The sequence below is a fragment of the Alligator sinensis genome, unplaced genomic scaffold (assembly GCF_000455745.1).
Source record: "Alligator sinensis unplaced genomic scaffold, ASM45574v1 scaffold547_1, whole genome shotgun sequence".
NCBI lineage: Eukaryota > Metazoa > Chordata > Crocodylia > Alligatoridae > Alligator > Alligator sinensis.
Genome location: NW_005842217.1, coordinates 781,707 through 808,519, shown reverse-complemented (window position 1 = coordinate 808,519; position 26,813 = coordinate 781,707). Strand labels below are relative to the sequence as shown.

At 47.6% G+C, this 26,813-nt stretch overlaps 1 long non-coding RNA gene across 3 annotated transcripts in view; it reads right to left on the bottom strand.

The window, feature by feature from the left end:
* LOC102369306 overlaps positions 1–7,934 on the bottom strand; it is a 16,358-nt gene extending 8,424 nt beyond the window's left edge. For all 3 annotated transcript variants that reach the window (XR_324235.1, XR_001358283.1, XR_324234.2), the window contains exon 1: positions 7,822–7,934. This is a non-coding gene — a long non-coding RNA (uncharacterized LOC102369306). The remainder of the gene's footprint in view (positions 1–7,821) is intronic.
* Positions 7,935–26,813: the final 18,879 nt, after the last annotated feature.

Genomic DNA, 26,813 nt, shown 5'->3' with positions numbered 1-26,813 from the left:
GCTCCTTGCAAAACTGTTGCTAGCACATAGAAAAATGGAAAGTGAGATCGAGAAAGCAAGAGCCTTCCCGCAGACTGGAGACACCCATTCAGGAAGGGGCAGGGAGGTGGGATGGACAGAGGAGATGGGGATGTGCTCATCAGCATTTAAACTTCCCCGACTTAAAAAAAGAAAAGAAAAGAAAAGCTGCGTGGTCACCCCGAGATTTGAAATCTCTGCCTTCCCCATTAAAGGTGGGAGCTGCAGCTGTCTCCTCTCTGAGTATCCTACTATCTTGCCAGCCCAGTCCTTGTGGAGGGCTCAAATCTATTTGCGACACGCACTGGGAACCCATTAACCTTCAAAGGCCAAGAGGAGACCTTCGAGCCAGATGCCATCAAAATTGAAAATTGGCCTCAGTCTCCCTGTTCTCCTTTTTAATTATTTCAGAGAGTGTTTCATGGGATCAGCTGGGCATCAAAGGAGACTTGAACCAATCATCTAGTGAACTCCTTCCTCCGCATGGCTCCAGAGCAGAAAATTTTACTTGCAAAAGCTCCAACAGGCAGCATTCATGGTAAAATCTCAATGTGAGCACAGGCAACCTGTTTGCCACCCGTGCTGCTGGTGCCTCTCACTTATGACATTGGAGTCCCACCCGCCAAGCCCCATCAATGACCCTCAGTCCTCATTGCCTGCCTACTTTTTAAAAGGTTCGTCCCAATTTTTTTCTGGTCAAGGCAGGAGTTTCTGGGAGTGGGCACTAGCAGTCCAGGGAGACCTCCAGTCCATGCTGGTTTTTGTCAGTACTGGCATATCCATGTGCTTTGAGGACTTCCAGGATTTCCATCCCTCTCTCAACCAAGAGGCAGAAGACATCAAGTGGACCCACGGCAGAACTTTTGGATGTGGATCCTGATTTGAAACATCCAGAAGTTGTCGGATTTGGGTTTGCTCCTTACAAGATGGAGATTGTGGCAGAAAGCCACCTTTGTTTCTCCCTCCAAACTCTGCTATGTGACAGTTGTGATGAGGATGGGCCCAGCAGAGAGAGACATCCTTACCCTATCTCTTTAGGTAATCTGAGCTGGATACATTCCTGAGGGAGGGGGGAAACCTGCTCCCTCTGCCTACGTGACTGGCATCACATACCTGGGCGAGGGGCTTCCTTCCTGGTGGGCTAGAGACTGCCAGTCTGCCCGGCAACTAGCGATGTATTTCAAGTTGGTTGGCTCACAGCCAACAGGTGCTGGCCTCCATTGGATCAGGTAAATGAGGTCACAAGGGCTATATAAGTTAAGGACTGCTCAGGAGAAAGGGGGCAGCAGCCATGAGAGAGACTCGGAGACAGAGAAGAGTTGTACCATCTGAAACTGGCTCTCTCTCTTAAAACTCATGGTCAAGGAACTGCCTGCCTCCAGAGGGAATCTCCACCTGCCTCTGGATGATACTCGTGAGTAAGCTACCTGAGATCTAACTAGACATATAGCTTGCAGTAACTTGATGCATGATTAAAGGCTACCCAGCCACAGGAGTTTGCTCTATGGGATTTCTCTGATGTTGCTCTACCCTTTACCGTATTCTAACCCTACGCTCTGTAACCAATAAAGTTCTCCTTTGTACCTAGTGTGGGAGACTTATTGAGGGGTGGGTCTAATTATGCCTAGGAGGCCCCTTGGGTCTGCGGACTAAGGGAGACTATCCTTTTTGGCCCCCGACTTGGGGAAGTGCCCCAAGTTCTTGTATTGGGTCGAGTACCCATAGGACTATTAGGCCTGTGTTTCCCCGAGGACACAGGACCCAGACAGTCCCTTCTCGGGGTGATGGCAGCACACGTTACCCCCGGACTCCATGGTGGGACTCAAAAGGGGGTCTGCCAGAGCTTAGGTGCCCCTGGAGGGACACGTGGAGTCCGGAAGATGGACGGGCGTAGTGAGGTGGGAGGCTCAACGCAGGAGCTCCCCTTACTGGATCTCCCCCACAGAGATCATCTAGGATTTAGATAATCCTCTTTCTTCTCTTGTACAGTTTGAAAAAGATTAGGCCTGGCTGATTTTAATCCTAAACTGATCGCTGTGATATTGGGTCCACCTCAAGCAGAGGAATTAAAACAATTGGAAAACAGGATTTCTTCCTGGTGGGAAATTTTGATGCTCTGCTCTGTTTTCATTTCAGATAAAAATGGAGTCAAAATATCAACTGCACTTTGAAAAGTGGAAAGTTTGAGTTTGTTGTTTTTGTTGTTTTTTTAAATCAAAACGCTGCGTTTGGTGTTTCTAAATCACTGCTTTGCAATAAAACGCTTTGCTTGGAACTTTTGCATTTTAACAATTTTGTGCAAGCCAACATTTTCTTGTTGAAAACATTAATTTTAATTAAACTATATATTTTATTTGGAAGTTCCATGCCCCCGTCCCTCTCCTCCATGAGAGAGATTTCAGCCTGTCTTATGAATGAACATTTAGGAAAAATAAAGTTGGTTTACCAGAGTTTTTCCAGCCTTGCAAAACACTCGGATCAGACTCAACTTGGGCGGTGGAACAAAAAGAAGCAGAGCAATTCGTATTCCATTTAATCTCACCATTTGGCATGAACTGTACTATTTATACCAGGCATGAGCCACTCAACTTCGTAATTACTTAAGTTGTGCTGTTGCCGCTTACCGCCCTCATTAGCTAGATGAGATTTACAGCCTCACTGATTATGCCCAGCTGTAAATGGTCATCAAGGCAAAATTCCTCTTTTGTTCGCTGATTGGAAGATCAATTAAAGCAAACATATAAAACAAGGGTGACCAAGTAGCTTTGGACAGGATCAAATGAGAAAGCAAGCAGTGCCTTTCAAGCACAGCATTAGCCGGAATGGTGGGAGATCATAGAAAGTTAGGGTGGGAAGGGCTTCAGAAGGTCACATCTAGTCCAACCCTCTGCTCAAAGTAGGACCAGCCCCAACTACATCATCTCAGTCAAAGCTTTGTCTAACTGGGTCTTAAAAACCTCCAAGGATGGAGATGCCACCACTTCTCTGGGGAGCCTGTTCCAGTGCTTCACCACCCTCCTAGTGAGATAGTTTTTCCTAACATCTAACCTGTGTTCACTTCCTAAATCTGCCCTGGTGTGACCTTCAGAAGTTACTTATGCTCTCCAAGCCCACATGTACAATAGCAAGAGACATTCAGTGGACTGACCAGCTCCAAACCAAAGGGCAAGGCAAAATGAATGATCTGTTCCTGATGGAGAAGCAAGGCAGAGAATGAATTATCTATTCAAGATCACAATCAGGTCATAGCAAAAGTAGGACTGGGAGCTAGATTTCCCTAAGCAGTGACTAACCACAGGATCATCTTGTTTATGTGCACAAGAAGCCCCAACACCCACATCACTGATGAGGGTGGGGGGGAAGATTCTGTCCCATGCCTGAACATTCATGTTTTACTGGATCATGAATGACCAAAAGGCTGGTCAAAGCCAGTCTCTTGTGAGAATCTGTTCTCACCAGACCTCCCATCCTGATCTGCAGAGCCAAGACATGTGCACAAAGAAAAAGAGCTCTGGCTGCCAATGGCATTGTCAGGGATGCTTGGATAGGTTACGTCTGTCTGCATACAGAGTGCCAATACAAGTGGCGGCCCTCCAAAAAGAGGTGAAACTATAATGATACTGAATACTATGCAATTGGCAGTCACATCAATGCCTGAGGGACCAACATGGACCCAAAGTCCCCCTGAAGTTACAAAGGGGTTGTAAAATCCTTCAGAGGGATTGACTGATATCCCATCAAACCCTCGGGTGTGTATTGCCCATTGTAAAATCAAGATGATGCACAGAAGTCTTCATGTAAAAGGATCCTCACATCCCAGCACAGCACCGTACCTAGACTCCTGGTGGCTCTGGGTGAACTTTTAGTATTGGGCCCCCCTTCACCAGAGATAATGATAATAATAATAATCATCATCATAAAAAATGTACCATTTTCAGGCCTCCTTTCTGTCTGGGTCCCAGGCAACTGCCTGGTTTGCCCATGCCTGTGTCTGGTCCTGCCCCAGCAGGGCTCCCTTCCCCTTGTACCATGCAATATGTTGGCACCTCTAGGGCACATCCAGTCTCAAGCCATCCCCATCTGCAAGTCAGCAGAGAAAGGGCGCTTGCAGTCATAACCACAATCCCACAGCTGGGATCAGAGTCTTTAATCACTGGAGACATTTGAGGCCTCATCAACCCACTGCCTCCCTTCATTTACCCATGTGGCAGCAGAGGAAGAACTGATGAAGCCACCATGACACCAGCATCCAGAAGCTCGAGTGAGTCACACAACATATGACACATCTATCTGCCCTTTGCTGAACTGGCCCATCCGAGAGCTTAATTCTTAACCCCGCTTAATGATCTCTTCTCCACCCACAGCACAAGAAGTTGTGAGCCAAAGGTGCAATTCTTGTTCTCAGCTATAATTAGCAGCCAACAGGTAGAGACATTGTGAAAAGGTCTCCCCATCTGACCTCTGCTGCCAGTTTTTGCATCCTTCATTTTCTTGACAACCCTCCTTCCTGCTGGAAGAGCAGGTTGGAGGAAAACGTCAGGACTTTGGATCTTTTAGGTCATGCCTCTATTGCCTCCCTTGCCAACCCCAGGATTGCAGTCAAGAAAGCCTCACCTACCCCATCCCAAAGAGGTGCCCTGGCATAGGAGAATTTTTCCCCTGAATGCACATGGAGAATTATCCCCCCTAAACCACCCTTTGAAATTAAAACATCTGTTTCAATTTAAAACAAGAGGCATTCTGATTGAAAACAGGATGGCTTTCATCCCAAACCCCTCCTGTTCTCCAAAAGAATCCCCTGAAACACGGCTCTGTTCACAAGAAGTAGTGTTGAATTAAAAAAAAAACAACAACTTTATAATCGATGGGTGCAGTGTAATGTGCAAATATAGTCTCAGAGGGCCTGATTTTCTATTGCCCCGCAATTCCCCACACCCCCATTGTACCGGTACATATGACAACATGGAGAGCTGGAGCATGGAAAGCCAATCTGGTGGAACAAAGGCCAAACTCTGGAGTATGTCAAACTAGCAGGGGTTAATTTAAAGGATTTCCTAGGCAGACACCAGATCTGTCCATATTACTAGCAAGGGCAGCCCAATTTTTTGGCAGTACACTGAAAAGGATTTGGAAAGCAGAACAGATTACAGCAGTGCTGGGACAGTCTTAGCATGGCACGTGCCGAAGAGCAACACAAATGTTATGGTGAAGGAACACAAAGGTTCATGTGAAGGAAGCACCATGAGATCATACCACCCAAGTTAACTCCGCAACACGGCTACATGCTTCGCCAGCATACCCACCCTGCTTCCCTAGTGCTTGTGATAGCACCACCAAGAACCATAGCCTGGCCTGCCCAAACCCTCTATATGCTGGCTAAACCCAGAATCCTGTACTCGAGTATGCCATTTAAAGCAGCAGTGAGGAGGTGCCCTCCAAGGGCTTTGCTGCCTCATTTTTAGGCTGAATTTGTTCAGTTGGAGGGGAGTGGGCAGGTCTGTGCTGCCTGGTGGCACACCCAGGATTATGAAGTAAGTAGTATAGGCATAAACTGACTTGTAAGCCATTCATTTCCAAGAAAGCCTGTCTTGCTGCCAGCTCAGGGACTGAGAACAGTGGTGGAATGCAAGTCAACTTGGGGTCATGATATCTCCATCTCCATCCATCTCTAGTGTGTGATGGTGCATATCTACCCAGCCTTCATATGGACCCCAGTACAGCCTGCAAAACTCACCCAAGAAGCTGGGCCAGCACTCAGAGACCTAGTCAGCTCTGAACTCTGCAGTGCTGCCAACTCGTTTCAACTGAGCTACAGCACATCTACACAAGCTGCCGGTAGTTTAGTGGCTACACCACAGCACTACCCTAAACTGGACTGAGAGCCAACGGCTCTACAATACAGATATCACTGTTGAAAAGGGCACTTCAGCTTCCAGCAACTCAGACACTTTGAAAGTACCACCCTGGAGATTTTGGCCGAGAGGAGTTAAGCGGTGTAGATATGTTGGTGCCTGATCAGGAAGACAGGTGCCTTTCCGCAACATGGCCCTCTTGCTTTTAAAGTTTCCTGTTCTTGGAGGGTCACATACATCACTGTCAAAAGACTCCAGCTGTTCAGCAAATATCTGGCTGCAAGCAGGCGCTTTAGTAAAACCTTCTCCTAACCCCCAACACAAGTTAATACAAAGCACTTTTTTTTTTGATCACAAGAACCAGAAAGCTGACCTGTTAGCCATCTCAGTCCCTTTATTTGATAAAAGTAAACCATGCCAGCATTATTCTGTCCTCAAAAGTTTCCATTGAGATGGGATATAAAAGTTGGCTTGGCTTCCTGCCTTGCGGTCTGGAAATGAAGAACCAAATGTGCTGAGAAACAACATTTCCCTGCACCCCCCTCCTCTCCTTATCTCCAGAGAGTCTGAGATTTTTTTTCTCCTTTTTTTTTGTATCATGAAAAATCTCTCTTTCTTCTTCTTCTAACTGCTGCTCTCTTCAGTCACTCCACTATCCCCTCCTTTGGATTATGCCTTCCCTTTTTCTATAGAACAGTGTTGCGGACAGCAGATCTCAGAGGATGAATTAGATGCTGGCTCTGTCCTTCTGCTAACCAGGATCGGTAAACTGAAGCACGAGCAGGTTATGTTTACTCTGGAGGGAGTTAAAAGAAGGCTGGTGATCTTTTAAGGCAAAGTATAACTAGTCTCAGGTGACCATGCGGGACTCAAAGCATCTGATTGTCTCTGATCTTGAAAGCTCAGCATCCTCACACCAGTGGTACTTGGATGAGATACCACCTTGGCATCCCAGATGCCGTAGGTACAAGCCAAGGAGTTGTGGATGAACACTTGGCAATTGTAGGAAAACACATGAGAAGTGAGGCTTAATTTGGTCCCATGGCAGGACTGGGGCATTGCTTAATCAAAATAATTTAATTTGTGTACTGCAACATCCCTCTACCTACTTGCAACCAGGACACCACAGAGCTGTGCTACTGATTAGAAACAAACCAGTTTGGCTTCACTACCAATGTCCTGCCAAGCTGGACAGATGAACATAGCCTCAATGGTGTTAGTGGTAGGATTCCTGGGCTTTACTGCTTTGCATCTCCAGACCAGTGCCAAATCCTCCCACTGAGCTCCCAACCAGTAGACACTGTGCTTTATAGTGATGATTGATAAAACAAGACCCAGCTTTTGCAGAAAGTTTTTTAACCCAGGAATCCAGTGCACTGAACCAGAATGGACAACCTGGCAGATGGGATCTGGTCCCTGCTATCAAAAGCACTGCATTATATCATCCTCGCAAACATATCAAACTTCATCTTAAAAAATTTGGGCTTTGTCACTGGTGCTGTGCCAACCAGCTGTGTCACCCAGATTGGGCTCGTCAGCCACAAATGGATTCATCAGGCATCTGATTAGACCTCTTATGTGTACAACAGGATCCAAAGGATTGACGGCTCCCTACTATACCAGCCAGAAGGCTGTTCCAAGACCTCACTACTGCTAATTAGTCTTCTAGTTTCCAGCCTAAATGTATTCATGACCAATTCAGACCCAGGTTCTTGTGCTAAGCTTTTTCTTGAGTAGTTCTTCTCTCTTCCTGGTTCTGGTACATTTGTGGAGAGCAATCACATCCTCCTCAGCTTCCCTTTCGCTAGGCTAAACAACCAAGGTCTTTTCATCTCCTCCCATATGGTAGGCTCTGAACCTGCCTGTTCATCCTAGCAGCCCTTCTCTGGAGCTCACAAGTGATACACAGACCCATGCAAAATAAGAAACACCTGTAAGCCAGGTTACTCACCACATCTGAGTATTTCTTGAGCCCTCTCAGTGTCATTCAAGATCCCAGATCCCTGCACACCTTCAGCTCAAACTTCTCCTCTTGTTCTGGCCCGTAAGAGAGTGCTCCTTATGCTACACCTGATCCTTTTATAACTTCCGGTTCCCTCTGTCATGTGATTCTCCTGATCAGCCTCAAAGACCTGACTCCTTTCAGGTGATAAAGGTCCTCTACCAAGTCATTTGTTGCTTGGTTGCCATCCACCTGGAGTCCAGACTTGGAAAACTGGGTTTTACCTAAGCAGAGGTTTTTTTTCAGTAGTTGATGATCCTTCAAGGCTGTCCTGCCCAGAGGCAGCAAGCCTAGAAGTTACTCTTCCTCCTCTTGCAACAAGGAGCAAGACAAGTTACAACCACCGTATCATACAAAGAGCTCATCATCATCTCAGATATAATTCACACACCATACATGGACAGTACCCTCAGACTCTCCCAGTGGCATGAGGAACATCAGGTCCACCACCCATTAAACTGGGTGTCTAAATCACTTCGGGTCCCATGACAGCCTTGCTGCAGTCTGATAGCTCAAGGAGGGAGCCCTATGCTATGAAGCTGGAAGTCTTAGGGTCAAATCCCATTTGAGGCATGTGGTGGGTTATTGTGAAAAGTGAAGGTAAGGGGCCTAGGTCTGTTTTTCTACCAGCATAAAGAGGACATATAGGTGATAGAGCAATGCCGTGGAGAATAAACCTAACATGGGAAAAGATGATAGTTTTGTGGTATGAAGGCTACAGGTTGCAGTCCTGGGGCTAGAGGCCTCTTGGTTTGTGCAGACTAGAACAGCTGAAAAGAAAGGTGAAGGGGTTTAAACTTCTTTCAGCTTTATAAATGACTTGTGCATATGTACACACATACAGAGTCAGAGCCTATGCCCTTTGGCATTTTCCAGCTGAAGAAAGGCAGGTCTGTCCAATGGTTACAGAGCTGATGTGCTGCTAGATTCCCAAAGCTCAATTCTCTGCTCTCTCTCTTATCTCTTGTATGGGATCCAGGGCAAGAACTAAGGCCCTAAAGAAATTTAGGCACCAGAATGTCCATGGAAATCAATGGGACCTGAGCATCTACAACACCACCTCCAGTCTCTCTCTGGGTCCCAGTTTCCCACCCATACAACAAGGTAAATAGCCCTTCCCCTCCCCATCAAGGGTGCTGTCAGGATAAGTACACTAATCGTGACAAGGAGCCCCCATGCTAGGGCAAAAGGCCACATAATCCCTTTCTGTGGTATGAGACGATTCAGAGGCTGTTTTTCTAGCTGCGAAGAGGAAAGCTGCATATAAATCAGCCTAATTTTCCCCAACATATAACAAGGCCATAAACTCTGGGGCTGAGTGGTGATGACATTCGAACAAAAATAAGTGTGTGTTGCCTGCTGACTGTAACTAATGCACAAGAAGCCTGGACAGGGATTTCCAGATGTTCAGCCCAGATGATGACGCCATGTGTGGATCCATGGTGTAGTATGCAAACATGGGCGGATCTGTGGTGCAGATGGCTAGGGATAATGCCTTAATAATTCATAAGCCAGCAGCATCTGGTCCCGTCCTTTGCTCGACATAGGAGTTTTTGACAGATTTGATGCTTCCCCTCCTTTGCTGGGGATGGCAGGTGTCCCAAGTGTGCTCAACGACAGAGAGCCTGGAGTGGTGGCTAGAAGCAGTTCAAATGCTTGGCAGCGGATCTGAAATGAACCCCCACCCCAAATCTTCAGAGGCTGACTAATTACTGCAGATCAGCAATGGGGAGTCCACAGTCAGTTTTGGAACTTCAGTAACGATCTCTGCTTAAATGAAGCTCTAACAGAGAGCCACGGAAGCAAGGGGATGTAAGAGGAGATAAAAAAATACAGCTGTGCAGTCTCAGCTCTGCCACGGACCCTCCCTGAGATCTATGACATGCCGCATCCCTTCTTTGTACCTTGGTTGTCTCCTCCCATTCTTTGTCTTGATGCTTTAGCCTCTATACAACACATGGGTTGCGCTGCACTCGCACAGTAGGGCCCTGATCTCAGCTGGGACCATGCGATACACTGGGAAAGCAATTAATAAATAATTTCGGGGAATGTGGTGTCATTAATATCCCGCATTTTGTAACCTCAGCAGCAGCGAGAGGTTTAGCGCATTGTCTAAAGTAAGCGTGATTTATTATGACAGTGATCAAATGATCTTAATGACTTGTCAAGCAGCCGTCATATCCAAAATCTGTTTATTATGAGGACTGGAAAGTGAAAGCAATCTATTTAGTTTGTTTACCATCCGGCTGGTCCGGACGCCCCAGAGTCATTAAAAGAAGAAGAGGCATCTCGGAAGAGTTAGAGCTGTTTAATTATAGCAGGCGGCGTGAGCTGGCTTTCTCCAGCACAGCAAAGGACTTTCAAAGTGCATAAATCAAAAACTGCAACAGCGTGAAATTTGACCAAAGCAAACCAAATTAAGTGTCCAATCCTGGACATGAGGGTTTTTCCTTAATAGCCTCTGTGGAGGGTTTTTTTTTGCATAATTCCTCATGGGAGCAAGTCATCTATATGACCTCTTTAGATGCACAGGTGGGTTCGAAGGAAGGGACTGGGTGGGCATGAGGTAGCAAAGAGGGGAGGTGTACTTCAGCTGTGTCCCCAGGGGAAATGCAATCACAGGAAGGCAACCTGTGAAATCCAATCCATCTCTCCTGGGCGATGAAGGCCTGTGCTGGAAACTGGAGCATGGTCTTGGGAAGTCCAGAATGAAGACAGATGCAATCAATGGTAAAGGCTCGAGGAGGACTTCAGCAGTGGTGGAGTCGTGACAATTTGGTGGATGCTGTACTCACTTGGATAGTCAGTCCAGCCATCGTTATCACCTCTAATATCGCTATAATGCAGATCCCTGCCCATATCTCCACGGTATCTAGACATCCCACAGTCCCCCAGAGAGTCAGAGCAATGCTACCAGTGGTCACCAAGAAATCGGGTCACCAAGCAATTAAGTGACTCCCCCAGAGTCCCACACACAGACTGTAGCAGAGCTCCAAATTGAATACAGGTTGCTGGAGCAATTTGCACACGTGTGTGTGTGGTGTGGGGCAGGATAAGTTTGTTAGCAGATTTGCTAGTACAACTCCCTAGCCACAAGAACCCCCCCAGCCACCATTGCTACCTTCCCATTACCTTGGCTGTGGCTCCCTTAGATCCTGGCTTTTGCATTACACACTATGAGAACCGAGTATCTTCCCGAGGATGGACACGCTCCAGGGAACATGGACCCTGAGCACAGAGTCCACTCAGGTCTCCCTCTGGTTTAGTCAGGCAAACAGAGAGAAGTATGCAATGCATAGCAGGTGCAGGGAAGTAAAGGAAGAGGGTCTGGAGGCCCAGAATTGAGTTGAAAGCCTGATGTGCAACACAGCAGAGCCAAGCAGGAAGCTATTTCTGCATCCTTTGAATTTTCTCAGGTTTCCAACATGCTTCCATTCCCCGTCAGGACAAAGGTGGGCTTTTAGTGAAACATCCCAGAGAGACATACCCACTCCAGCAGTCAGGACCTTTGCCTGGGATGCTGGAGGCACAGGATCAGGTCCCCGCTCTGTTGATTTCTGCCCATGGATTTCAACCCGAGTCACCTACTTCTTGGATGAATGGCCCTGCTGCCGGACCATTCTGGTGCCCTGCCCCTCCACCAAACACACACATGTGCACCATGAAGATCTGATAAACCTTTACAGATAGATGCTGGAAATAGCAAAACCCGATAAAAAAAAATATCTCAGTTCCAATGAATTGTCATCACCCGGCATTAAAAAAAAAAAAAAAAAATCACTTTGACAGAAAACTTCCGAGGGGCTCAGCGACACAAGTCTGACGGAGAGAAGGTTCATAAATCTCCACCTCATCTTATATTCCTTATAAATGATCTACCATCTTTAGGCAGGCTTAGCACCTCCAGCACTGTATCCATGGCAACAGGAGCTGCCTGGGGGGGGAAAAAATGGAATCCAGAAAGTTATTAACACACAAAACACTTTCTGAGCAAGGTAGAGCTAATGAGAGCATGTTGCGCCCATTCTCCAGGCCACGTGGTGGCTGCCAGCCATCTCCTTCCTGGGTGACGCTCACTGGCCTGTTACCAAGGGCTGTGCTTGGAAATGTATGAAGGCACCGAAGGATGCAGAGAACCCCTTTAAAAAACCTGATCCAAAATCCAAAGCCCTGAATGGTCAAGGAAAGCAGCCTCTGTGAGCCAGGGGCCCTCCTGGATGGACTAAGAGCGATCCTTGGAGATCTCTGAATTTGATGTTTTTATTTGCAATGTTTTATTTTTAAAATCACAGTCAAACTGCAAAAAAGACAATGCAAAATCCCCTGTTGGCTTTGAAACTAGTTTTGTTTCAAACACAGCAGCACCCCTGATGCCACACAGAAGAGCAGAGCCTTATGCACGGTGAGGGACAAACGACAAAGGTTGGAAGAGGAAATGTGGACAAAGAGAGGTGAAGCAATTCATCCAAAGCCTCACAGCACAGTAGCAGCAGGGGATGCAATTGGCTTCCTCACTCCCAGCCAGCGCCCCATCTACCAGGCAACCAGACTCCCATGGGAGGTGAATATAGAAGGGGGAATACAAGTTTGCTGGGACCACAGCATTACCTCCCATATACCTCCTCTCCCATACAGAAGGGCGAATATCAGCTTGCTGGGACCATAGCATTACCTGTAGCAGGCCCTCACCACACAGGAACTCTTGCCCACATGCCCATATGGCAATATTCATTAGGATCATAAAGAATACCTTTTTCTCAAGGCTTTTTTTTTGCAGCTCATATTCCTTGATTAAAGAGACACACAGCTCAGGAGCAACATGAGCAGTCAGTATTAGCAGAACTGCAGCAGTATATGGAGACCTAAGGGAGTTGTGGCAAACACTCCTGTCAATAGAAGAAAAAGCTACAGTGCACTAAGAAACAGATGCCCAGACTAACAAGGAAAAATACTTGAAGGGTAGTAGGCTGTTTCAGTGTTTGCCAAATGTAGATATGTGGATGGAGTACTAATAAATAACTAAATAAATGAAGCAAACCTTTGATAACGTTTTCTGCAAAGAACCACAGATAAGTTTAAAAGCTACTGGTGGCTTGGGAGTCACAATTTGAGTATCACCAGTGTGGTATTCACTCCATTTTTCATCCAAAAAAAACATAGGTACATAAGACCAGAAGGGGCCTCTCAAGTGACTGGGTCTAGTCCCTTGAGTCCTGGTGGAACGGTCTTACGAACTGTCTGCTCCAACCCCACACATTCATCACAGCCACACGGCACCAGGAAGCCACCCCAAAACAGACCCCAAATACAAAGTTGGGCAGACAAAGGCACCACCAATGTGGTGCTGCTGGCTGAGAAGTGTTTTCCTACATTATTCATAGACATTAGGGGCTAAAAGGGACCTCGCAAGAATGAGTCCAGCCACCCTGCCATAGATACGCGTCCAAACTCCATTTGAATGAGTCCAGAGTAGGTGCTTGCACCACCTCTGGGGGGAGTCTGCTCCAGACCCTGGACACTCGGACCATAAAGAAGTTTTTCCTTATGTCCAGTTTAAATCAGCTTTCCAGAAGTTTATGGCCATTAGACCTTGTTATCCCTTGGGGAGCCCTGGTGAACAACTGGTCTCCCAGATCTTGGTGCACCCCCCGCCCCGATGTACTTATAGGCTGCCACCAAGTTCCCCCTGAGTCCTCTCTTTGCCAGGCTGAAGAGTCCCATGTCCCTCAGCCTCTCCTTGCTCTCTAGGCCTTTGATCATGCAGGTGGCTCTCCTCTGGACTCTCTCCAGCTTATCCACATCCCTTCTGAAGTGGCGGGTCCAAAACTGGACACAGTGCTCCAGCTGCTGCCTCACTAAGGCTGAGTAAAGTGGGAGGATGATGTCCCTGGTTTTGCTTGAGATGCATCAGTGGATGCACGCCAGAGTTTGGTTTGCCTTGCCAGCTACAGCATTGCATTGGGGGCTCATGTTCATCTTGCGGTCAGCCAAGACCCCCCAAGTCTCTTTCGGTCACGGTGCTAGTGAGCGTAGCACTGCCAAGCCTATAAGTATGATGCTGGTTTTTCTTCCCAGGTGGAGCACCCTACACTTCTCTGCTTGAAATGCCATCAGGTTTTGGTCCGCCCACCTTGCGAGCCTGTCCAGGCCAGCCTGCATCCCCAACCTGCTCTCCAGTGTGACCACCTTCCCACATAGTTTAGTGTCATCCGCAAACTTTGCCAGTCTGCATCCGACACCCAAATCCAGATCATTAATGAAAATGTTGAAGAGTACTGGGCCCACGGACTGAGCCCTGAGGGATACCATTAGTCACCCTGCTCCACGTTGATTTGCTCCCATCAACCAGTACTTTTTGGGTCTGACCCCAGAGCTAGGTCCCCAGCCATCGGACTGTGAGATGGTTGAGGCCACAGTTTTCCAGCTTAGCTATGAGGACATCCTGGGAGACCAAGTCAAAAGCCTTCTTGAAATCCAGATATAGGACATCAGCCTAGTCTCCCTTGTCCAGGCAATGCATCACCTGGTCATAGAAGAAGTAGACGAGGCTGGTCAGGCAAGACCTTCCAGCAACAAAGCCATGTTGGCTGGCACTCAGAAATTTGATTTCCATTAGCCTGTTGCTGATGGAAACCTTGATGATTTTCTCCAGGATCTTCCCAGGGATGGATGTCAGACTGATTGGTCTGCAATTCTCTAGGTCTTCCCTCCTTCCTTTCTTGAAGATTGGGACCACATTGGCTCTCTTCCAGTTGTCCGGTACCTCTCCCGAGCACCCCGAGTTCTCAAATACCTTCGCCATAAGGCTAAGCCACACTGCTACCAGTATCATACAGGGGCTTGATGCTCTGAATGCCTATGATAACAACACAGGCACTGGCTTTGCAACAGGATCACTGATTGGAAGTTATAGGTGAGGGGCCAAAGGGAATAGGAGTGATGGATCATAGTCTCTGCTCTGCATACTAGGCTAGGCTGTAGTGCTGCAGTAATGAATCACTTCCAAGCGTGCGCAGGTTGCTGGAAGTTTTAGAAATCCCAGGGTTAGGACAACATGTCAGAGCACTCGCTCTCTGCATGTGCCTGATGTGAAAGGAAACCTTCCTGGCATCAGAGTGAGAAAAATGATTTCAAAAGGAATGCATTTTGCCTACCCCGAGCCAGAATCCTATAGACCACACACAGGACAGTTTCCTATTGAATCCAGCAAAGAACAGAAGTGCCCAGCAGGCCCCAACCCAAGCTCTGGATTTATCTTTCCTTTCTACCTCTCCAGAACACAGGTTTCAAAGGATGGGATTTGCAAGGAGACAGTCTCCCTCCCCTCTCCCCTGAGGCTTCCCTACCTGAGGAAATTACATATTACACTTAGACCATAATACATGCACTTACAATGCAAGTGTCTGCATGTTAGAGCTCATTAACTCTCATTAAATGCCCTCTGAGCATCTCAAAGTTATGCCACTTCAGGCAAGGGCTACCTTTGGGCTGTGTGAACTAACTCCTCCTAGTGTAACTTCAGTCTACTCCATGGAGATAAAATGAGCAATCTGCCATCCTCCAGCATCCCAGGATGCACCACTCCCCCCCTCCCAGAGCAGGGATAGAGCCCAAGTGTCCTAGTTCCTAGCTACGCTCCTGCTTGCCAGCCCTTTAGTGTCAACTTAGAGCTGGGTTGTTGGTTGTAGCCATGTTGGTCTAAGGATATAGGCAGGCAAGGGTCTTTGGGTAGATGTGATCTCTTTTATTAGACCAGGTGAATAGCTGGAAAAAAAAGTTCTTGGCAAGCTTTTGGGTGCAATCACCCTTCTTCAGACATAGGGAGTCTCTGTGCAGTATTAACCCTTAATGTGCAACTGCTCACAGCGTCAGCATCTACACATGCACTACTGCACAGTAGCTAACATGCAGCTAATCTACTACCTGTATTTACACCCCCCCCTCGATTAGCCTATTTTACTGTGCAGCAGCTGCTGTGCATGGTTACATAGTGACACTTTACTGATGTGCCCAGCATGTTTTAACTTTAACACAGCTTAACATCCCCGATTTGTCTAAGTGCAATGTGCAACTTCACCCCGAGTGTGGGGTTTCAGATCTCAGGACAACCTGCCAAGTTTTCTTGAGTCCCAGCACTTCCAATGAGACATCATGTGCTTTGAGGCAAATCCATCAACTTCATCTATGCTTACTCAAAACCAAGACTGGTTCAGGTGAAAACGAGCCCAGGACTGGGGTTTGCTTCAAAGGCCACTGAAGTCAGTAGAAAATCTCCCCAGTGGATTTCTGTGGGCTTTATATCAGGCACTGAGTGACCACAGTCTGAGTTACTAGCTTTCAGGGGGCAGACATGGTGGGATGGAGCAAAGTGGGACCAAAGGGGCTATTTACACTGGGCCATCGTTTGCTTGAGCCAAGAAGCTGAAGGTACCAGTCCACAGCACCTTTCCCTAGAGTGTACTACCCATAGCAAAGTCCTCCCCCCTCACCAGATATGCCTCCCCTGTATGGGAGGGGACACGAAGAATTTGCTTCATTTCTATGAAAACTTCTCTACTCCCCTTCCACTTCTCCTTTAGATTGGAGTTTTGTTGCAAATATTTCCAAGTGTTTGTGTTACTTAAAATTACCAATAGCTCAAATTAAGCACGAGACCTTAAAAAGGGGATAAGGCAAAATGCCATGTTTATTGATTACAGGATACAGATACATGAGCTTGGACACATCAGTCATACAAACAGACATACCTAAGCATACATACAAACAGAAGTAGACACAAACACAGACAAAAACCACTCCAGTAAGATGTTATAGTTACCAGCAGATGTTACTCAATATTAGCACTGGAAGGCCGGGTCCAGGCTTATTGAGGATATGAGCTTATTGTGCTCCATGGGGTTGCAGAGAGTGGGTTCCTCATCTTGGCTTGTCTGCATCCCACTTCTATAGGGATTTCAAGTCCTGGTTCAGCATTGGGGTTTTTCCATGCTCAGTCTTTAATGAGAGGTTGTTTCTTCTTGTTATCTCAACTTGAAGTCACTCCAGTAAAGTTGGTTATCTCCGCTCAGGTCATTCCAGTAAAGCCGGTCATGTCCACTGAAGCACTGTGTCCTTGATCTCTGTCTGGATGCACTGTGTCCTTGATCTTGAAGTGCAGTTCAAGTGGCAGGATATGCAAAATTCCTTCTTTGCACCTGATCACATAGCTCCTCAGCCATCCACTAATTAGCTTAATTAGTTTACTGTCTGGTAACTTATACATTGGTGCCTTGTTGCTTACACAATCAATTAAATCTTTTTCTGTTTCCATGCAAATAGTTACCATTCTTTCACCATTCCCCCTCTCACACAGACATACAAAGTTCATCTACCCAGCTTGTCCAAAAGAGATGGCAGGAGATCTACAAAGCCCCAGTGTTGCCAATTCCCATGATTTTGTCTCTCGGGGTATCTGGTGTCTTTCTTAAAGTACCTGCTGCTGGAGTCATGGGATTACCCGAGATTCCCAGCCTTTGGTTAAGAAAAACAGATCTCTAGATGCCTCATTTTTTCATTCTTCTGCCTTCAAGGCCTTCCCCTTGCCCCACTGACAATGCAGCACCTGATTTGCTAGCTTATTCATTGCTTCAGCAAAACATTTCACCATATACTTAAAGTCAAGCATGTGCCTATGTGCTTGGCTGGCATAGCTCTGTGGCTTTTAGAGAGATTACATTAGCACAATCCAATAGTCAGTTTGACTTCTTGATGCAATTTGAGGGAGGGCAGCTTCCATGAAGCCCTTGGCCCCCCAAAGAGATGCACTGAGGACTGCCCGTCGGTGCTCATGCATGGCTGTTGGTATCAAAGCAATGAAGGCCTTCTGGGCACTGCTATAGCTCACCACCAAGAAGAGAGCACTGTTGATTTAGGAGATGGCACAGGGGACACATTTCAATTCCTTTCAAAGCATCACATTTTGAAGTTACAAAATAGCATTTCAGAGACGCTTTCCAAAGCTGTAATGAAGCTTCCGCTCCATTCAGCCAAGCCCCTGCTGTTTCCATTTCAAGGCGAGCGAAACAATAGGTAAGATCAAGTAATGGGAGTTTATTTGTATCCAGGACATTATATTAAATGAAGGATCTAAACTCAAGATATAGTGTCAGTGCAGAAACATAAATCCCTGGGAGAGAAACAGGGCCCACTGCCAGGCTGTAGGACTCAGGCTGGCTACCAGGATGTCCTTCCTAGCCAGCCACTGGGCAGTAGGAGAACATTTGGGGCCAGCACATCCACTCCCAGTGCTTCTGTTTTCCCCAGGGGGTTTACACAGAATAATCTGCTTTGTGAGCTGCTCAAGATCTATTGAGTACAAGTGCAACATAAGAAAAGGGATTATTAGTAGCTGGTTATTATCCACTCCAGGGTCTCTTCCTTTCCTTTATTTCATATTCCTCTTATAGGAACTTCCTTCCCCACCCCCCACAACTCCTTTTGCACAAATCTCAGCTCTGTGCTTTTGCTGCGTGAGAAATTTGCCTGATCCACACATAGTTGCACAAGAAACTCAAAAGAGAGACACAAGAAAAGCTATATCGGAATCCACGGGCTGTATCAATGGACCTTATCAAGCACAGATCATCCCTATTAATGCAAATAAATGCGTCGCTTGTCTACACAAGGGCACCTCTGTATGTACCGAGCCACCAAAACTGCTCGAAAGATGGACATTTGTAATACCAGCAAAGGGGAGCGGACTAACCTGAGAACAGTCAGTTCAGAAAATCCTAAGGTGCTGAATCCTCCTGACAGCAGGCAACTGAACTACAGCATGGTCCCAGGGAAAAACCTCTTTTTTAAAGTTTTATTTGTGATCTTGCTTTTAAACCTGATGCTTTGTTTCCAGCCGAAACTGAACAGCCCCCAAAGCGATGCATCACGCCAGGCTAGAAAGGACAATCCTTTCATTCAAGCCCCTTCAGATCCTCTCCTGCTTCTGAAAGCGAGCACCCGACAGCTGGCTCAGCCTGCAAACAGATGCTCTTTTGCTTCTTTAGACTTGCCCTCAGACGTATCAAATGGGAAAGGTTTGTTTAGAAGACAGGCTATGGGGAACTTTCCATTTGCTGCTGCAAATTACCGTCCTCTTTGCCGTTTCTTGCAGGAGACTGTGCCAGAGTAATGCAAATCGACCTCTCAGCATTATACTAGGTCTGCCGCAGCCTAGCATGGTTTGTATCCCAGTGCATGGGGCTCTTTTTCTGCATTTTGCCCCTGAAGCCTTTGCAGTGGGCTAAGGCATGCAGTATCGCTGCAAGGTGGAAAATTGGGATCACTTACCCTTAGTGTATCCCTGCTTGATTGCAGCACCCCGAGATGAGGCATGTCCATGCAGCCCCAATCAACATGGGACAAGCATTGTGCCTTTAGAGGACTGAAGTAGGAATGGGTTCAAGATCTTAACTCCCAGGTGGTCACAAGGCATGGGAAGCCCCTGTGACTCCAGACAGCGTGCTTATGTGATCCAAGCTATCTCTGGCGGTGTCTTGTCCCTTCTGCTCTCAGGGCTGCAGGAGGGCAGGTATAGACTGGGCCGGATCCTTGCTGGAAGAGGCTGCTCAATTTGCATCTTGAATGAAAAGGAATGACACAACCTCTTAAACTCTGCAACAAATATGTAGGCTACTGTGCTAGGTAACACAGAGGAATGACCAGAGGAAAGGGATATCCCAGCAGTCCAGCTCTGCTGGAGTATCATTGCAGCAAGATAAGGAATGGGGAAAATAGCAGGGCCTAGGCTCGGCACACAGGCACAGGGGCTCCCTGTGGGTGACAATCCTTCTCCAGCACATCCTAGGGGACTCATAGGGCTTGGGGACTGAGCAACTGCAGGGAACGCACTCTCTCGCCGTTCCTCCTTACTCTGCCCGGTGTCTAGCCCAATGCCATTTCCCCACACACGCACTGCTTGAGTTCATACTTCAGGCACCGGAGAAGGAGCAGAGGGCAAGACAAGTTTCTACCAGCAGGTGAGACAAATTCACTTGACAGGGCATGTCTACACATGCATTTGCGCCTACTTAAATTTACTGTATAGTAAGTGGGAATAGGCCGGCGTCTACATGTGCAGGCATTAAAGCACATTAACGTGATGTGTGGACTGACGTAGGACTAAAGTTAGTCCCACATCAATCCACACACACAGTGTTACCATGCAGTAAGGCTTCTACATGTGAGTTACTGTGCAATAACTAATCAGGCATAAATTTGATGCAGGTATCAAATTTACGCTCAAGTCGGCGTAAGTCACCATATTTATTGCACAGCCTGGGTATGCATGTGTAGACATGCACCCGTACTGTGCAGTGATTTCAGTTACTGCGCAGTAAATGTGCATGTGTAGATGCACCCGCAGAGGCCACAGTTGATCACTGCTCCACCAGCCCCTATCCGGATTCATTCCCACTCACAGCCAGAGCCAGCATCAGCCTCTGCAGCGTGCTCAGCACCCGAGCTGATGTAAGCTCGCCCAGCTTCATTGACTTCCACAGGGCAAAGCTAATTTGTCCCTGAGGCAGCTCGGCCGCTGGATGGGTGTTTCAGAATGAGGGTCTGGGACTCTCCTCTGAACAAGACTACTTGCTGCTAGTTCCACTGGCAAGTAGGTGTATGCAAAGCGGTTAGTATTTGCTTTGGATTCGGCGATTTGATTTGGTGATTCGAATCACTGTCCCGATTCGATTCATCCGAATCTTTGAATCAGCCAGGCCAGGCCCATCCTCCTCCCCTCTCCCAGCCAGCAATGGCTGCCCCACCTGCTCCAGCTCCCAGCACTTGAGGAAAAAAAAGCTCTGGCTCAGCAGGTGCTGCCAGGAGGGGGGCAATCCCCACGTTGCATGGGGGGCTCTGCATGAGCCCCTGAAGCCTCCCCCAACTCCGCCACGGGTGCTGTGCACGGGCCAGCTCCGGCCTTTTAAGAAAAAGAAACAACCTGAAGAAACCCCGGGATGCACCGCTCCGGCTAGCGGGGGGCGATCCCCGCTGCCCCATGCCATGCGGTGGGCTCTGCATGAGCCCCCAAAGTTGCACCAGGAGTGGTGAATCCTGGGGCCTTCCTCAGCTTTTTTTTTTTTCTTAAAGGGCCAGAACCCTGACAGGTGGGGCAGCCGTGGGGGGACTGGGGGAGCGGGGGTGAATCAAGGAGGCTCGTGCAGAGCCCTCCCATGCAGCGTGGGGATTGCCCCCCACCCAGCATCACCCAGTGAGCACCGGGGCTTTTTTTTAAAGCACTGGGAGCTGGGGCAGGTGGAGCAGCCATGGGGGGGCTGGCAGGGGTCCCCCCATGGTCCCCTCCCCACTCCTCCAGCTCCCCTTCTCCTACCCCTAGTACTTACCAGCTCAGAGTGGCTGCAGCTCCCTGCTGCTGCCACTGGGGACTGCCTGAATCAAAGCTCTCCGAATCTGTGCCGAAGATTCGGAGAGCTTCGAATTGATTCGGACCTTTAAATCAGTCCCGATTCGATTTGGATTCGGACATTCAGCCACTGAATCGGGCTGGATCTCCTCCGAATCGAATCACCACCTAAAGCTTTGCACAGCCCTACTGGCAAGTCAATGAAGTGCCAGTGAAACCAAGAAAAAAAGATGCGTCCATACCTTTCCATTGCATGCCACTGAGGTCCAGGGAGAAGTGTTTGCTAGTCAAGATTTACGGAGGATTGGATAGAAATGAAGCCTATTTCTGTTGAGTTTGAAGCCAGAAACACCAGGGGCAGCTCTGTGGAAAGCCTAATGTCTGGGAGAATGACCAGAGTCATCCTCCTGCCCCACATCTAGGAGGCTCCAAAGGAGCCAGGGGAACTTTTTCCTCTGCCTCGTCTCTGGAGAGAAACAGGAGGGGAATGCATTTTTTTTCCAGATGTAAATAAGGCAGGCAGGCTAGCAATCAGGCTGCGATCCCTGGGATGGCATCTTTGCAGCTTATTCCCTTCGCTGTGGGGGTCTGATGAAGGCAAACTTTCCCGACTCGCTGCAGCGCATGCAGAAAGAATATGTTTCCAAGGAAACGAGGATCTTTTTGCATGTCCAGCATGTGGCCGGAGCCAGGCAAAGATGGTGAAATCAGACCTTGGCTTTCCGCACAGCTGATCTCTCCCTCCTGACTAGCCCCCCTTCCCCATTCTTCCCAGTCTGGCAGGCTAAGCTCCTCTGACACATCCCTGTTCTATTCTTAATGAGTATTATCAATCTGGAGGCAGAGACTGTGTATCCAGAGCATCTGTCTGTGCAAATACATTCAAAGAAAGCAGCTCACAGAGAGTCCTGCAATTTTTATTTCAGTAAAGGAAGGGGGTTGGGGAGATTATGATGAAGATTATTTACACTGCAGTAGCACAATAGGCCCTAGAGGTGCTGTTGTGGCAGGAACTTTATCCACATACAACGTGCAAAGGAACAGAATTGTCGCTTCATCCTGGACTCAGGCTAGGAACGGACCTTGAATTTGTTCTGGGACAAGTTGTGCCTGCATTTGTCTTGGGCCAGAAAAATCCCAAGATTGGAGGGTACACACATCGCCCCTTCAATCGGCGTGTAGTGAACAGCTGAATGAGCTGCTGCTTTTCTGCCGTTGATTTAATGCAAGCCTGGAACCATTCAGACACGTTTTGCAACCCCCCCCCGAACAAACTGTTAGTATGCCTAGCCCATGAACCCTTTTAGGACAACAGACATGGATGTTTGAACAATTGCATTTTGTCCTGAGATGAAACAATTCCTCCTGGGACAAATGTGATGTCTGTTTGTAGCCTGTGAGTTGTCCATGCAGCTCAGAGCCCAAGCTTCTCCCCAAGCCATGAGCACATGTCTGTACAAGAACTGAAATGCAACCATGCACATGAAGCGGTCTGGTGTCTGCTAGCATGAGGCTTCCTTCAGCTTGAGGACCACGGGCTGCTCCTTTTGTGTCCTCAATGCCCCCAGTGGGCCAGATAGAAATCCTCAGAACAGCCACCTGGAAGCCTCACAGTTTCCCAAAGAATTATTTTGGGGTGTGCTTGAATGGGAACATGCCCTTCATGTCCAGATTGTAGACTGCCTCTACAGGGACTGCACTTTCAAGGGATGTGAATGCCATTCTCCCACAGAAGAAAGTGGTATGAAGGAAGAGGAGAAGGAGTTTGCAATTCTCCCTGCCCACACCTCCATAGCAGTTCATGGAGCTACCCTAAAGAGGAGGGAGACTGCTCCCATGGGTCAGTCTCTGGCCAGGCTCTCTATTCCTGGTGCAGCTTGGGCACATGCCTCAGTTTCTCTGTACCTCAGCTGCCCCTATTTGTAAAATGGGTTTAAACTACAGCTTTTTTGCTGGCCATGACTACAGAGCCCATGCAATCTCTTAGGCAGGAACTCAGAAATCAGCTGGCACAATGGAGCCGTGCTCATTGCTCACAGCTGAGACCACTCAGTGCTCTCTGATGGTACAATATTCTTTACACTTTATAGGATGTCTACAGATGGGCTCAAGCCATGAGAGCTGGGAGCATCCCTGGAAGTCCCCAGGAGTTCTCTTATTTATTTCAATGAGGCTTAGGCTATATAGCTTCAAAGTCAGGCCATTATACACCAAAAGATTCACTGCGGTTTTGGAGCCAGATGATTGTTGAAAGCCCCCTAAAGTCACCGAGGCTGGTACCCAATAACAACAAACTCCTTTCATAGGGCTTTCCTCCCTCTTTGTCTTGCTTATCCTCCACAGGGTATGGTCCAAGAGCTGGCCTTGAAACAAAGCCAATGTGTTCCACTGAGAGAAACGAGCAGCTCAAATCTCCATCTTCCCTCTGAGACATGCAGCATCCAATGACTCTGAGCACCAAGAGATCCAGGGGAGAATGGGACAAGCCAGACCAGTCTAAAGCAAGTGAAAATATGCTTTGCTTTGAGCAAACCGCACCTAGCAGACTAACTAGAACGCTAGATTCATAGATTGCAAGGCTGGAAGGGACCTCAGAAGATCACCAGGTCCAGCCCCCTGCACCAGGAAGGAAAGACAACTGGATTCAGGAGCTACTTCCCCTCTTATTTCCTAAGACTTGACGTATGCATTCCTATCTCTCATGCCAACTTTGAGTATCTTCCATGATCTTCTGTACTTCAAAGGGGCTTGCCTTTTGTTTTATATTAGCCAGGGGTGGGCAATTATTTTGGGTGGAGGGCGCTTACTGAGTTTTGGCAAGCCGAGGGCCACGTGACAGGGAGCCAAGGGCAACTAGATATTAATTCTCTAAATTTTTTAGGGGCCCCATGGGCTGAATAGAGTGGCCTGGCAGGCCGCATTCAGCCCACGGATCACATTTTGCCCACCCCTGTATTAGACTGTGGCTGTAATATAGGCAGAACAAGCGCAGGCTCATCAGCCCAAATATAGCTGTCCGTGGGCTTATCCGTGGTGCCGTTCACTCCGTTGCAGTGGAGGGCTTGGCATCCCTGCTAGAAACAGATCTTTTTAAGGGGGTTAGAACTGAGATCCAAGAATTTGTTCCGCATTGGAACAATCCATCTGGCTGATTTTTTTTTTTTTAAGTCGGAAGAACATGAGATGAGAAACAGATGCCAGTTTGCAAAGCTAGCCTTCTTTTCTGCTGCATGTGTGGCTCTCCTAAAAAACAAAAAAACCCCGATGTGCATTTTTGAAGGAAAATTTAATGACCATTGACATATATTTAGAACTTCAGCTTGAATGGTTTGTATTTGCGGTGGCCCAACCACGAGGGAGACCTCAATGGGCCCATAGCAGTACAAACACAGCAGAGCAGAGCACCTGCCCCCCCACAAAAATTCACCGTCTATATAGACAACAGAGATGGGAAGCAAAACAGTTGATGTGCAGCCCCAGTAAGAAAACCAAGAGTAGGCAGATATTATTCACCCTACGTTACAACAGGGGAAGAGAGGCACACAATGTGACAACACGGGTCTTCAAACTCCCACTCAGCGTATTAACTACACTCCCACTCTTCCTTTTGCCTGTGGAACGAAACAGAGGCACTTTATTTTCTCATGTATCACATGTCCCCCAAATAACACCTGCACTCTGTTTTGGGAAGGCAGCATGAAGCAAAAAAAAAGATGTTTCCAGGGTAATGGCTGAACGCTGAGCATGTGAAACAGCTCGCTTGGGTTGCCCACTACTTGCTTCAGGCAAAAGCTGGCTTTAACCCCCTCACAGCTGCTGCTGAATTAGCAGCAGCTTTTGGCTGCTTAGTCAAGAGCTACAGAGGCTGTGAGAGGGTTAAAACTGGACTCCATCCCCAATGAATGCTGGTCGCAGAGCAATGGGAGGGAAACAGAGCCCTTGGCAGCCATTACAGTGTCTCCATGCTTCTATTCCAGTGTAAAAAAAAAAAAAAAAAAAAATCAGCCTCTCCTCTTAATCACCCTGATTTTGGAGGGCTAATTTGGGTTGGGGGATGGTGCATGTGCTGTATGAGTAAATTAACCCTTCCAGAGAAGACAAGGAATAAAAGGTTTCTACCACAGCTGTAGAAAGTGAAGTGCAGGGAAGGAAAAGGACTTGTCCTCGGTCACATCAGGAGTTGGGGCAGTCGACCCAACTCTCGGGCCATACACTTACTACTTCTACATACACAGGTTCTCTCTTTACTCATCTTTCATGCCTACTTTTTCCGGCCTCCGATTCCATAGGGGGTAACTTGAGACCAAAGCTACCCCTGCCTCCCCTGGGGCTGAAGCAGCAGTGATTTATGTTCTCTTGCACTAGGAGATTCTTGGATGAAAGGCTCCGTGCAGCTCTGAAGTGGAGCCACATGCTTCTGCAGCTACACATTTTCAGACCCTGCCAGTAGCATCTATAATTAATTAATGTTTGCACAGTGCTTCGAAGATAAAGTGGTCTAAGTGCCAAGTATCATCATTATTAGATCCATCCTGATTTAAACCCACTGAAGTCCGGAAATTGGGAGTTAAAAGTCTGATGGTCTGGACAGATATTGCTGCTTTAACTCATGTATTTGTGTATTGCGTTTCTGCTCAGCGGGTAAGTGAAATCGCAAGCATCAGCGGTGGATTTTCAATCTTCCTCCTGAATGTATTGGCATTTGTGCTCTCAGAGTCACTCCGTGAAGGGCATCAGAGGGGCTTGTAAAAAAACCCTTAGGCAGCATCTAAGGCACATTTTTGCATTGCTCCCCGCCAATCTGGACTGTACTTATTACCCAGCGCCCCTAGGAGGTAGAGGAGAGATATTCTTTCCCTTTCACAGATAGGAACCAACAAGCTAAGTGATTTGACAGAGATTACAGAGGACATTGGTGGCAGAGCACAGAACTAAACCTGGTTCTCTCAAGCCCTGGGCTAGCATTGTCACCAGCCTTCCCCTTTGGAGGCCTTGAGGGTGGGTCGTGCACTAGCATGGGAGAGATTCATATGCATGGTAAGAAGCCCTTGCTCTTCCACTCCTGGTGCAAAAATCCACTGTGACTGCACAATCCCAGACCATTTCAATTGCCACTAGCACCAAATACTTCTTCACTGAGGGAGCAAAGGCAGCATCTCTCCAGGCAAATTAAAAGGATGGGGTTTGGGATTAGTGGGAGGGACTGTGGCTCCGAGGGTAAAGAGACCAGGTTTATTCCAGGTCAGATGGTCTTGGGCTTTGAGTCGCATCAAACAAGGCATGGAACAGTGATTTACACCTGCAGCTTGAATGGCAATGAACTCAAATGAGCCCAGATAGTGGCTGGAAAAAAGTGTTGACTCAGATATACTACAGAAACTTAGTGAAGCAAGGGGCTTGCATGGGATCCCAGAAGAAAAGACTTTGTCCCAGGAGAAATCCAGCCTCTGTGTTTTGCCTTACTCATAGATGGCCTCCAGTTACAGAGTGGGCATGTCTACATGTCTAATTAATGTAAAGCAATAAACTCCAGAGCTTATTGCTC